Below are 12,763 nucleotides of genomic sequence, written 5' to 3' on the forward strand. Positions count from 1 at the left end.
TTAAAATATTAAATTAGCCAAATATTGAGAAATTCAAATATCAAATATTCCAAGTCCCAATAAAATTGGATAAACCCAGCATCCAACTTGGTTTTGATTCAAATATGTTCAGAGAACCCCAAAAATGAGTTTAGAAACATTGGTTGATGAATTACGTTCAGAAAACATGCCAGCATCCAGGATTTAAATTATTAAATTAGCCAAATATTGAGAAATTCAAATATCAAATATTCCAAGTCCCAATAAAATTGGATAAACCCAGCATCCAACTTGGTTTTGATTCAAATATGTTCAGAGAACCCCAAAAATGAGTTTAGAAACATTGGTTGATGAATTACGTTAAGAAAACATGCCAGCATCCAGGATTTAAAATATTAAATTAGCCAAATATTGAGAAATTCAAATATCAAATATTCCAAGTCCCAATAAAATTGGATAAACCCAGCATCCAACTTGGTTTTGATTCAAATATGTTCAGAGAACCCCAAAAATGAGTTTAGAAACATTGGTTGATGAATTACGTTAAGAAAACATGCCAGCATCCAGGATTTAAAATATTAAATTAGCCAAATATTGAGAAGTTCAAATATCAAATATTCCAAGTCCCAATAAAATTGGATAAACCCAGCATCCAACTTGGTTTTGATTCAAATATGTTCAGAGAACCCCAAAAATGAGTTAAGAAACATTGGTTGATGAATTACGTTAAGAAAACATGCCAGCATCCAGGATTTAAAATATTAAATTAGCCAAATATTGAGAAATTCAAATATCAAATATTCCAAGTCCCAATAAAATTGGATAAACCCAGCATCCAACTTGGTTTTGATTGAAATATGTTCAGAGAACCCCAAAAATGAGTTTAGAAACATTGGTTGATGAATTACGTTCAGAAAACATGCCAGCATCCAGGATTTAAATTATTAAATTAGCCAAATATTGAGAAATTCAAATATCAAATATTCCAAGTCCCAATAAAATTGGATAAACCCAGCATCCAACTTGGTTTTGATTCAAATATGTTCAGAGAACCCCAAAAATGAGTTTAGAAACATTGGTTGATGAATTACGTTAAGAAAACATGCCAGCATCCAGGATTTAAAATATTAAATTAGCCAAATATTGAGAAATTCAAATATCAAATATTCCAAGTCCCAATAAAATTGGATAAACCCAGCATCCAACTTGGTTTTGATTCAAATATGTTCAGAGAACCCCAAAAATGAGTTTAGAAACATTGGTTGATGAATTACGTTCAGAAAACATGCCAGCATCCAGGATTTAAATTATTAAATTAGCCAAATATTGAGAAATTCAAATATCAAATATTCCAAGTCCCAATAAAATTGGATAAACCCAGCATCCAACTTGGTTTTGATTCAAATATGTTCAGAGAACCCCAAAAATGAGTTTAGAAACATTGGTTGATGAATTACGTTAAGAAAACATGCCAGCATCCAGGATTTAAAATATTAAATTAGCCAAATATTGAGAAATTCAAATATCAAATATTCCAAGTCCCAATAAAATTGGATAAACCCAGCATCCAACTTGGTTTTGATTCAAATATGTTCAGAGAACCCCAAAAATGAGTTTAGAAACATTGGTTGATGAATTACGTTCAGAAAACATGCCAGCATCCAGGATTTAAAATATTAAATTAGCCAAATATTGAGAAGTTCAAATATCAAATATTCCAAGTCCCAATAAAATTGGATAAACCCAGCATCCAACTTGGTTTTGATTCAAATATGTTCAGAGAACCCCAAAAATGAGTTTAGAAACATTGGTTGATGAATTACGTTCAGAAAACATGCCAGCATCCAGGATTTAAAATATTAAATTAGCCAAATATTGAGAAGTTCAAATATCAAATATTCCAAGTCCCAATAAAATTGGATAAACCCAGCATCCAACTTGGTTTTGATTCAAATATGTTCAGAGAACCCCAAAAATGAGTTTAGAAACATTAGTTGGTGAATTACGTTAAGGAAACATGCCAGCATCCAGGATTTAAAATATTAAATTAGCCAAATATTGAGAAATTCAAATATCAAATATTCCAAGTCCCAATAAAATTGGATAAACCCAGCATCCAACGTGGTTTTGATTAAAATATGTTCAGAAAACCCCAAAAATGAGTTTATAAACATTGGTTGATGAATTACGTTAAGAAAACATGACAGCATCCGGGTTTTTTTTTTTAAATATTTTTGAAAGGATTTATTAATGTGGTTTTCGTCTCAGAATTCAATATTTTGACTGTTCTGAGCTAAATAGTAACTTAAAACAACTTTTTTAAGTACTTTAAACTTGGATGCTGGATCTGGATGCTAGCTAGCGGTTTTAGAAATTTGGATGCTGGATTTGGATGCTAGGTAGCGGTTTTCGAAATTTGGATGCTGGGTTTGGATGCTAACTAGCGTGAGCTCAAATTCTGAGCAAATGTCTGTGCGGGTGGTTGGATGTTGATCAAAATAATTGGACTTGATTATCTCGGGACTGGCTAAAACGATTTTGTCCGTTTTGGCCTCATTCGATGCGTCTTGAGGTCCACTAAGTCACTATCTATAAATGATGATGTTTAGTTAAGGACTTCAAAAGTTATGCTTAAAAAACGATTTTGACTAAAGTCTGGAATATTGTTAAAAGGGTGGTTTTTGTAAGGAAACACGTCATGTTATACATTTTTAGAAAGTTTTTGAAAAAGTGGTCAATGACAAACTTCTGGGAAATTGGACAGGCTTTCTGAAAAAAAATACACTGAAAGAAAAATACACGCCGCTTCTATGAGATTTTTTGATTTTTAAGTTAAAAAGTTAAATTTTAATGTGATGTCACGAATTTTTTTTCGTTCAGAACTTTTGAGGAAATAGCCTAATGTTTCAAAAAGACTCACAAAAAATGCGGGATGATGTCTCTTCTAAAAAAAAAATCAAAAATCGTTTACTAAAACTGTTTTTTTTTTTTTTTGGAAAAGTGGTATAAAACCTATTTTTTCCAAAACCATTAATGGGAATCGATTCTCCAGACAATCCATACATAAAAAAATTTCGACGGTTTTCTTCGAACGCGAATCAATTCAACACGGAACTTCGGATCGAGGTGCTCTTTGTTGCGTTTGGTTCGTATAAGTCCAAGGAAGGTTTTTACGCCAAAAAGTTACTACTTTGGCCGCTCTGAAACCGATTCCGGAAAATCTGCAGATTGTATGGGAAAACATACGTAAAATCAAATTTTGATCACAGGAGGCTGAATAAGCAAAAAAGTTAAAAACGTCAACAAACGAAAAAAAGGCAGAACGAAGTTTGTCGGGTAAGGCTTGATTTACATAAAAGTCTTCATATTGACCATTATCTTATGTTCAGTCCTTGTGACAATGGCTTTAAAAATAAAAACTAACTTAATCCACCTATATGGTTGGTGCCTTCCTCACTCTTAACCAAAAATGAATTACATTAAATATCTGAAAATTAAATTCATATTATTGATAAAAAACTGAATACCAAGTGCTTTTGGGGCCAGTTTCGTCCAATTAAGATCCAGCTACAAAAAAGTACATAAATATCACTTAAGTGGTCATAACCTGAGGCAGGGTTGCCAGATCTTCCAAACTTTAGGCGCGTTTTAAAGGTCTTTTGATCACCGATCTAGCGATGGGTCGGCTGTTAGATCCGGACATAGTTTTCATTCAGATATTTCGGGTCTTCAACCTGTTTGACTCAAAACGGATGAGCCAGTGTCGACACACACACACACACACACACACACACACACACACACACACACACACACACACACACACACACACACACACACACACACACACACACACACACACACACACACACACACACACACACACACACACACACACACACACACACACACACACACACACACACACACACACACACACACACACACACACACACACACACACACACACACACACACACACACACACACACACACACACACACACACACACACACACACACACACACACACACACACACACACACACACACACACACACACACACACACACACACACACACACACACACACACACACACACCCGTGAACCGTGGGGACAGGTGAGGGTCCCTGCGGAGCTTAGCTGCCAGCTACCGGGCGGGTTGCAGTAGGCGGATAGCTGTCGGCGATTGCATACATTCATTGCATCGCCCCCGGACCAGCAGCGGGAGGATGTCTAGGACGTGGCGGAATCAATTCAAACAAGGGCTCTGTTCAAACAAGGGCTCTGTTTAATTTCTTCGAAATAAAAAACCACATGGGTCCGTAAACACCTCTGTCAAGCGATCGAACGCCGCTATAAGTGTTTTAGCCCAAAACCTCACCAAACCCCGAATCCAAGATGTGACGCGACCCGTGTCGAGGGATGCATGGCTGGGGGGGTTCAACAAATTCCCAGTCGATAACGGAGCCTGTGGGGCACAGGGGCGAACCCCACACGTAATTTGCCCTTACTGCGTCACGGCAGGGCACTGGCGCAGCGGACCGTATTTCCCTAGCGACTCGTGGGATTCAAAATGAAGACAAGTGAAACAAACCAACAAAAGGGTCCCGATGCGCCCCAAGCATCGGAAAACACGGAGGTAGAAGAGGACGCAAACGTCGAAATGGCAGGAGGGGAGTCAAACGGCGGCGACACAGCAGGCGGAGTGGCGAGCGCGTTCCGTGGAAGCGGGAAGGTGTTGAGATCCCCAGTGTTGAACCAGGCGGCTGCTTCGAGTCAGCAGATAGGAGTAATTGGAGAGGAGACTCCCAAGTCATCCTTGTTGAACTTCGCCGGCAGTACCCCTCAGGACGGAGTCCTGCTCGGAAGGACCGCGTTGCAGGAGGTCAGAAGGAGGGTTAACGAACTCTTTGATTTTATCAAGGACAAAAACAACGTCCACACCAGAATCAAGCAGATGGTGAATGGAGTCAAGGCAGCCATGAATGCCGCAGAGCGCGAAAACAGCTCGCTGGTGGTGACGCGGAATTCACTGAAGCTCAGAGCTGAAAGAGCCGAAGAAACGCTGAACGCAAAACTGGAGGAGGAAGCGCTACGGGAGAAAGAACCGAAAACGCCGCCCGGCCCAGGCTCTAAAAGGGACAGGGAAACGCCTGGAGAGGAGGAGGACGCAAAGAAGCAGAAGCAGGGGAATGGAGACAGTCCGGACCCAGCGAAGGAGCCAGAACCAGACCCAGGGAAGGAGGAATGGGAGAAGGTCAAGAAAAAGAAGCGGAAGAAAAAAGGGAAGCAGAACGAGGACACCCAAAAACCCAAGTTTCGCAGGGAGCGTAACAAAGGCGAGGCTTTGGTGGTCGAGGTGAAGGAAGGTGTTTCGTACGCAGACCTCCTCCGGAAAGTACGAACCGATCCGGAACTCAAGGAGCTTGGCGAGAACGTGGTTAAAACCAGGCGCACACAGACCGGAGCGATGCTTTTTGAGCTGAAGAATGACCCCGCGGTCAAGAGCTCAGCTTTTAAGTCCCTCGTCGAGAAAGCCGTAGGCTGCGAGTCGAAGGTAAGGGCGCTATCGCCGGAGACAACGATTGAGTGCAGGAACCTGGACGAGATCACGACGGAGGAAGAGCTAGAAGATGCGCTGATCGTTCTTCTGGATGACCGTACGACACCGATGGCAATCCGGTTGAGGAAAGCCTACGGCGGCACGCAAATTGCGTCGATCCGACTATCGACACCTTCGGCGTCTAAGCTGCTGGAAGCCGGCAAGGTCAAAGTAGGGTGGTCGGTGTGCCCACTGAGGCCTGTTCCTCGAGTGACCCAGCAGATGACGAGGTGTTTCCGCTGTATGGGTTTCGGCCACCAGGCGAGAAATTGCGACGGTCCCGATCGAACCAACAGTTGCAGAAGATGTGGTAGAGAAGGCCACATGGCAAGAGACTGCAAAAATAAGCCGAAGTGCGTGCTCTGTAAGGAAGGCGATGGCAATAGCCATGCCACGGGTGGCTTTAATTGCCCGGTATACAAGAAGCTGGCCTCGGGCAAAAAGTAATGGAGGTGTCCCAGGTGAACCTCAATCACTGCGACACTGCACAGCAACTGCTGTGGCAGTCGACCGCGGAGACGGGGTGTGACGTGGCAATTATTGCAGAACCGTACCGAGTTCCACACGACAACGGAAACTGGGCCGCGGATACAGCAAGAATGGCGGCGATACACGTGATGGGGCGGTACCCCATACAGGAAGTGGTCTCGAGGGCGTTTGAAGGATTCGTGATCACCAAAGTAAACGGAACCTTCTTCTGTAGCTGCTATGCTCCCCCAAGATGGACCTTGGAGCAGTTTCAGCAGATGCTGGATAGTCTGACCGACGAACTGATCGGACGAAGCTCGATCGTTATCGGAGGTGACTTCAACGCGTGGGCGGTCGAGTGGGGTAGCAGATGCACCAATGCTAGGGGGCATAGCCTAATGGAAGCTCTGGCAAAGCTAGACGTTAGGCTGGCGAATCGCGGAACCAGCAGTACCTTCCGCAAAGACGGTCGTGAGTCCATTATCGACGTTACGTTCTGTAGCCCGCGACTGGCGGCCGACATGAACTGGAGGGTGAGTGAGGACTATACCCATAGCGATCACCAAGCGATCCGGTACAGCATCGGGAGACGAGCCCCTGTACCAGATAGGAGCAGCCGGTCCTACGGAAGGAAATGGAAGCTGCAGTACTTCGACGAGGGTCTCTTCGTGGAAGCGCTCCATTGGTGTGATGGTCCCCAAGACTTGAGTGCCGACGTGCTAACAGCACAACTGGTGACAGCATGCGACACAACCATGCCGCGGAGACTGGAGCCAAGGAACTGTCGTCGTCCAGCCTACTGGTGGAATGAAGAACTCGGTACCCTTCGGGCAAGTTGCCTCAGCGCCAGAAGACGAGTCCAGAGAGCAAGATCCGAAGCAACTCGAGAGGAGTGCAGAGAGGAGTACCGGTCTGCAAAGGCCGCGCTCAAGAAAGCGATCAAATGCAGCAAGACAAACTGCTTCAAGGAGTTATGCCAAGACGCTGATGCAAACCCTTGGGGGAGCGCATATCGTGTCGCGATGGCGAAGATCAGAGGCCCATCGATGGTGTCTGAAACGTGTCCCGACAAGCTGAAGGTCATTGTGGAAGGGCTCTTCCCAAGACATGACCCAACGACATGGCCTCCTACACCGTACAACGACGAAGGGGGTAGCAACGCCGAAGGTCATCTGATCACCAACGAAGAACTTGTGGCAGTAGCGAAGAGATTGAAGGTGAAGAAAGCTCCCGGCCCGGATGGAATCCCGAATTTCGCCCTGAAATCGGCGGTTCAAGCATTCCCGGATAGGTTTCGAACAGTCCTGCAGAAATGCCTGGACGAAGGACACTTCCCCGACCCGTGGAAGGTTCAAAAGCTCGTGTTGCTGCCAAAGCCAGGCAAACCACCGGGGGACCCATCATCGTATAGGCCTATATGTTTGCTGGACACCCTCGGAAAGCTTCTGGAACGGATCATCCTTAACCGGCTGACCAAGTACACGGAGAGCGAGCATGGCTTAGCAGCGAGGCAGTTCGGCTTCCGTAAAGGGAGATCCACGGTGGACGCCATCCGGAAAGTGGTCGAGAAAGCCGACGAAGCGAGGAGGAAAAAACGCAGGGGGAACCGTTGCTGCGCAATAGTCACGATTGACGTCAAGAACGCGTTCAACAGTGCGAGCTGGGCGGCCATAGCAGCAGCGCTGCACAAAATGAAGGTGCCTGACTATTTGTGCATGATCTTGAAGAGCTACTTCGAGAACCGCGTGCTGGTCTACGACACTGCCGATGGACAAAAAACCGTTGTTGTTACCGCGGGAGTTCCGCAGGGATCCATTCTGGGTTCAGCACTGTGGAACGGAATGTATGACGGAGTGTTGACACTGGGGCTACCCAACGGCGTAGAGATTGTTGGCTTTGCAGACGACATAGTGCTGACGGTAACCGGCGAAAATGTCGAGGAGGTCGAAGTGCTGGCTATGGAGGCAATCGCAATGATCGAGAACTGGATGCTCGAGGTGAAGCTGCGGATCGCTCACCACAAGACGGAGATGATACTGGTTAGTAACCACAAAAAGGTGCAGCAGGCCCAGATACACGTTGGAGAACACGTCGTGCACTCGAAGAGAGCGCTCAAGTACCTCGGGGTGATGGTGGATGACCGGCTGAACTTCAACAGCCACGTCGATTACGCCTGCGAGAAGGCGGCTAAGGCGATCATGGCACTGTCGAGGATTATGCCGAACAACGCTGGACCCAGGAGCAGTAGGCGCCGCCTCTTGGCAAGTGTCGCGACGTCCATACTTAGGTACGGCGGACCGGTATGGTGGACGGCGCTGGGGACGAAGCGAAATCGAGCGCTGCTCGACAGAACGCAGAGACTGATGGCCATGCGGGTTGCAAGCGCGTACAGGACCATTTCGTCGGAAGCAGTTGGCGTCATAGCCGGAATGATCCCCATCGGCATCACACTGGAGGAGGACACCGTGCGCTACACCCGGAGAGGCACGAGAGGTATCCGGGAAGCTGCGAAAGCCGAATCGCTGGTAAGGTGGCAACGTGAGTGGGACACCACGGAGAAAGGCAGATGGACGCATCGGCTTATCCCGTCCGTATCCACGTGGGTGAGCAGAAGGCATGGAGAGGTCACCTTCCACCTCACACAGTTCCTGTCGGGCCATGGCTGCTTCAGGAAGTACCTGCACAGGTTCGGACATGCAGAGTCTCCTCTCTGTCCGGACTGCGTCGATTGCGAGGAAACACCGGAGCACGTGGTGTTCAGCTGCCCTCGCTTCGAGGCAGCGCGAAGCGAAATGCTGGCCATTATCGGAGCAGACACCAGCCCGGATAATGTGGTGCGAAGAATGTGCAGCGACATCGCCAAGTGGAATGCGGTCGTCGGAGCGGTGACGCAGATCACTTCGGCTCTCCAGCGGAGGTGGAGAGACGACCAGAGGAGGAACGACTAGAAGCCTAGTCGAAAACCCACGAGTGTGGCTGTGAAGGAGAGCACGTTATGATGGTCGGCTCTACCAAATCGGTACACGTCTCGATGGTCACAGGAGTTGAGAACCCACGAGTGTGGCTGTGAAGGAGAGCACGTTATGACGGTTGGCTCTACCGAATCGGTACACGTCTCGATGGTCCAAGGAGAGGGCTGCATATGACTAACCGATCAAAAGCAACGCGATTCTTGGGCGCGGTTAAACCCTCGCATGGACTCATATGTATGTAGAACAGGAAATGGTTCTAGCACCCGGTGAACGGCCCGAGCGGTTTAGGCTTTCAGGATTTTTTGTGATATTTACTTGTAGAGTCAAAACAGATCGGTTTACTTCACTTATCTGTATATTACACTTTTTGAAGATTACATTTTTGCGGTAACACTTTCAACTTTTACGCGCACGATCACATCACTTTGCATTGAGATCTTCGTCGAACCAGTTCTCTACGTTGAAGCCAGACTTGTCCTCCAGACCTCTTCGCCGAGCCATGCCAGACCCGAACTCCTAAGTCCCGGGTGGACTCTTCACGGCGGCTAAGTCCCGGCGGACTCTTCACAGCGGCTAAGTCCCGGCGGACTCTTCACAGCGGCTAAGTCCCGGCGGACTCTTCACAGCAGCTAAGTCCCGGCGGACTCTTCACAGCGGCTAAGTCCCGGCGGACTGCGGCCTCCACCGCTAAGTCCGGCTGGACTGGGGCCTCTGCTACTGGTGGCTGCTGGCGGGTCCGGCTGGTCTGGGGCTTCTTCAGGATCTGGAACTGGACTGGGCTTGAACTGGCTGGAACTGACTGGAACTAACTGGAACTAATCGCCCTCCTCAAGAATTTTGGGGTTTTTATAGTCAGTCCCCGAAAACTCTACTAAATTTTGTTCTGCTAAAAGTGGTCCGTTTCGATGAGAAGCATCGATGAACCTCATGAATTAAATTATGCAGACCTCTGCAATTCTTCATGACTTTCCGTATGGTGTAGTGAGTACACCTCAAAATCGGAAGTCATGGGTTCGAACCATTGTCGTGAAACTTTAAATTATGTTATTGGAATATTAAAATTATGTTCCTAAAACATTCTCAAAAATGTTGGTCAATAATGAGAAGGTCGAATTCTCCATTGAACAAACATGCCAATGAATTTGGTTAAGCCACACCCTCAATTTCCCCTGTGTAATAACATCGCACATTCATAATTGAAAGCTTAACCATTTTTTTGATTGCCTAACAATTGGCGAAATTTAATAAAGGGCTTTTTCAGGTGAGGATGACTCACACCTGTACATAAGCTTAATTATTTGTCGCGCAACGCGAGCCGACGGGTAAAATTATTTATGCTTGCGTAAGCGCGCATGGTCAGAACTGTGGTGAGGATCGATAAATGGACAAATTTAATGATTTAAATTTGAGGTCGCTGCATTCCCCCACACTTACCAGCTAGATGTTTGTATACTTGAAAAGCATTAAGAACATCTATCGAAAGTTATTTGTAGGTTGGAAGAATATTCCCAAAGTCAATAATTTAAATTGTGTAAAAATTACTTTGCAAAAATTCATAAAAAGATACTTTAATGGCTGGCTATAAAAAATTGATTCAAAAAAAAATGGTTCGGTTAATCTCCCCCACACTTATCAGCTAGATGATCGTCTGAAAGAAATGATCATCTATGGAAAGAATATTGTCGGGTGTAGTGATCGCGCGGTTTACAATTTGTTCTTCTTGTGCTTTCTTGTAAATTGCTTTATAATTATAGGGGAAATATACCCATTTTAATCACACTAAGCCGTTCGACCAATTCTCATCACTTTTGCCGTTTCTGCTATTAAATCAACATTTTCAGATGTTTCAACAATGGAGAGTTGCTTGCTCACTTTTATTTGAGCTATTTATTACTTTGGAACAGTCAAAAACACTTTATATAAGCTGTAGTTCATGATCAAAGTGCTGATAGGCCGATAATAGAAATAGGCTGAGAAAGGGTATAGTTCCCCTAATTGTTCTTTTGATTTTTCTACTGTAAAAATATTTTCATAACTCTTTTGATCTTCTGTCCTGTTAAATTAAACTTCTCTTGTAAAAATATTTTCATTGAAACTGATTTAAATAAATTTGCATTTGAAATTAATTTTCATTATCTCTCCTAAAAAAAAATCATTGCATTTTTCCCACTGTAAGCAAAATTTGTTGTTGTTGTAGAACTGTGTTGATCGGCTGGTTGTTATCGTTGTCGTCTTCATCAAAAATCGTCTCTATCGTGAGGCTATTCATTCCACAGTGACTTGGTCAATTGGTCAGTTTTCGAGGCTAAGGTGTTGAATTTCGTCGATTAGTGCAATTGTCGTTTCCATCATGAATTATGCTTCATAACCCAACTGTGAGTTGATTGTGGTCAATTTTGAGAGTGCATTGACTTCTCACTTGCTGAGTATTGTGAATTGTTTGTAAATCCAGTATTTTTTTTTTCAATTGACTTTTCCAGTTGCTTTGTATCTTTGACAATCTCAAAATATTGACATCGGTTGATGTAATTCTTTTTTCAAATGTTTAGGAAATGTTGTTTGTCCAAAATTGTCTTTTCGTGTAATTTGCAACTTTGGTTTTTGTGAATTAATGACATCGGATGATGTTATCATTTGTTTATCTTGAACTTCTCCTTTTCCATAGTTTCAGACGTGCAGTATGATCTCAACTTTTTTTTTTGTTCCATAATTGATGTTTCGCATTTCAATCATCTGTACTTCGCATGATTCCACATTTCGGTTGGTAATTTGTTTTACGTGAATGTCTCGTTACTAGAATTGCGTCTTAATCCGACTCGATCCTCGTTGGTATGACCTTTTTGCAACAACATCAACACCGTTACCTGTTCAACCTCCCGCATGACTTTGCCACTCACCATCTTGCCATCACAAACTTCTGCATACGAACGCGTAGAACTTCTCAGCATACGAACGCGTCGATCATCCTTGTGTTTTGTCTCCCGTCTCTGCCATATTTTACTTCAGTTTTTAGTTTTGTTTCTCCCACAAAAATTTCTTACTTGTTTTCTTCGCATGAACAATATTTTATAATTTTCAAGAATCTATCATTTAATTTCTGTGCAAAATTGAGATTCAAATTTACTTACAATCTTATAAATCTTGTTGATATTTTTATATGAAATCAGTTCTATTATTTTTAATACTAAAAAAAAATCAGTTCTAATCAACTATTATTTTTATACTTGAATAAAAATAATTACTCTATAAAGTTTTTCATTGATCTATACATCCTATCATCTTATCATTGCAAAACTGCGCATGTTGAAATATCCTTTCTGTTCTTCCAACTTTTTATGAAATCTGTACATCACTTTGTGTTTTCAAATTTGTCAAACCAATTAAATTAATTCGTTTATTTGGGCAATTCGTAATAAATCTGAATTAGCACGAAAGTATTTGGTTCAATAATCTATGTAGAAATTTTCTGATTTTTTCCCACTGAATTTTATCAGTTTAAAGTTGTTTTTCCCTTGAAGCATTATTTATCCCTTGATTTTCCCTTGAAGCATTATTTATCCATTCCCTTTAATTTTCATTTGACTATCCCCGTAAAGTGCAAATGTTTTGAAACGTTTTAACATATTGAATCTCCCCATGGATTACAACTGTTTTGAAGCTATATTCGACATAAAAACTCTCCCCATAGAGTATAATTGTCTACTTTTTTTTTCCCTTTTGGCGTTGCTTTATCAGTTT

This window comes from Culex pipiens, chromosome 1, assembly GCF_016801865.2.
Source record: "Culex pipiens pallens isolate TS chromosome 1, TS_CPP_V2, whole genome shotgun sequence".
Taxonomy (NCBI): Eukaryota; Metazoa; Arthropoda; class Insecta; order Diptera; family Culicidae; genus Culex; species Culex pipiens.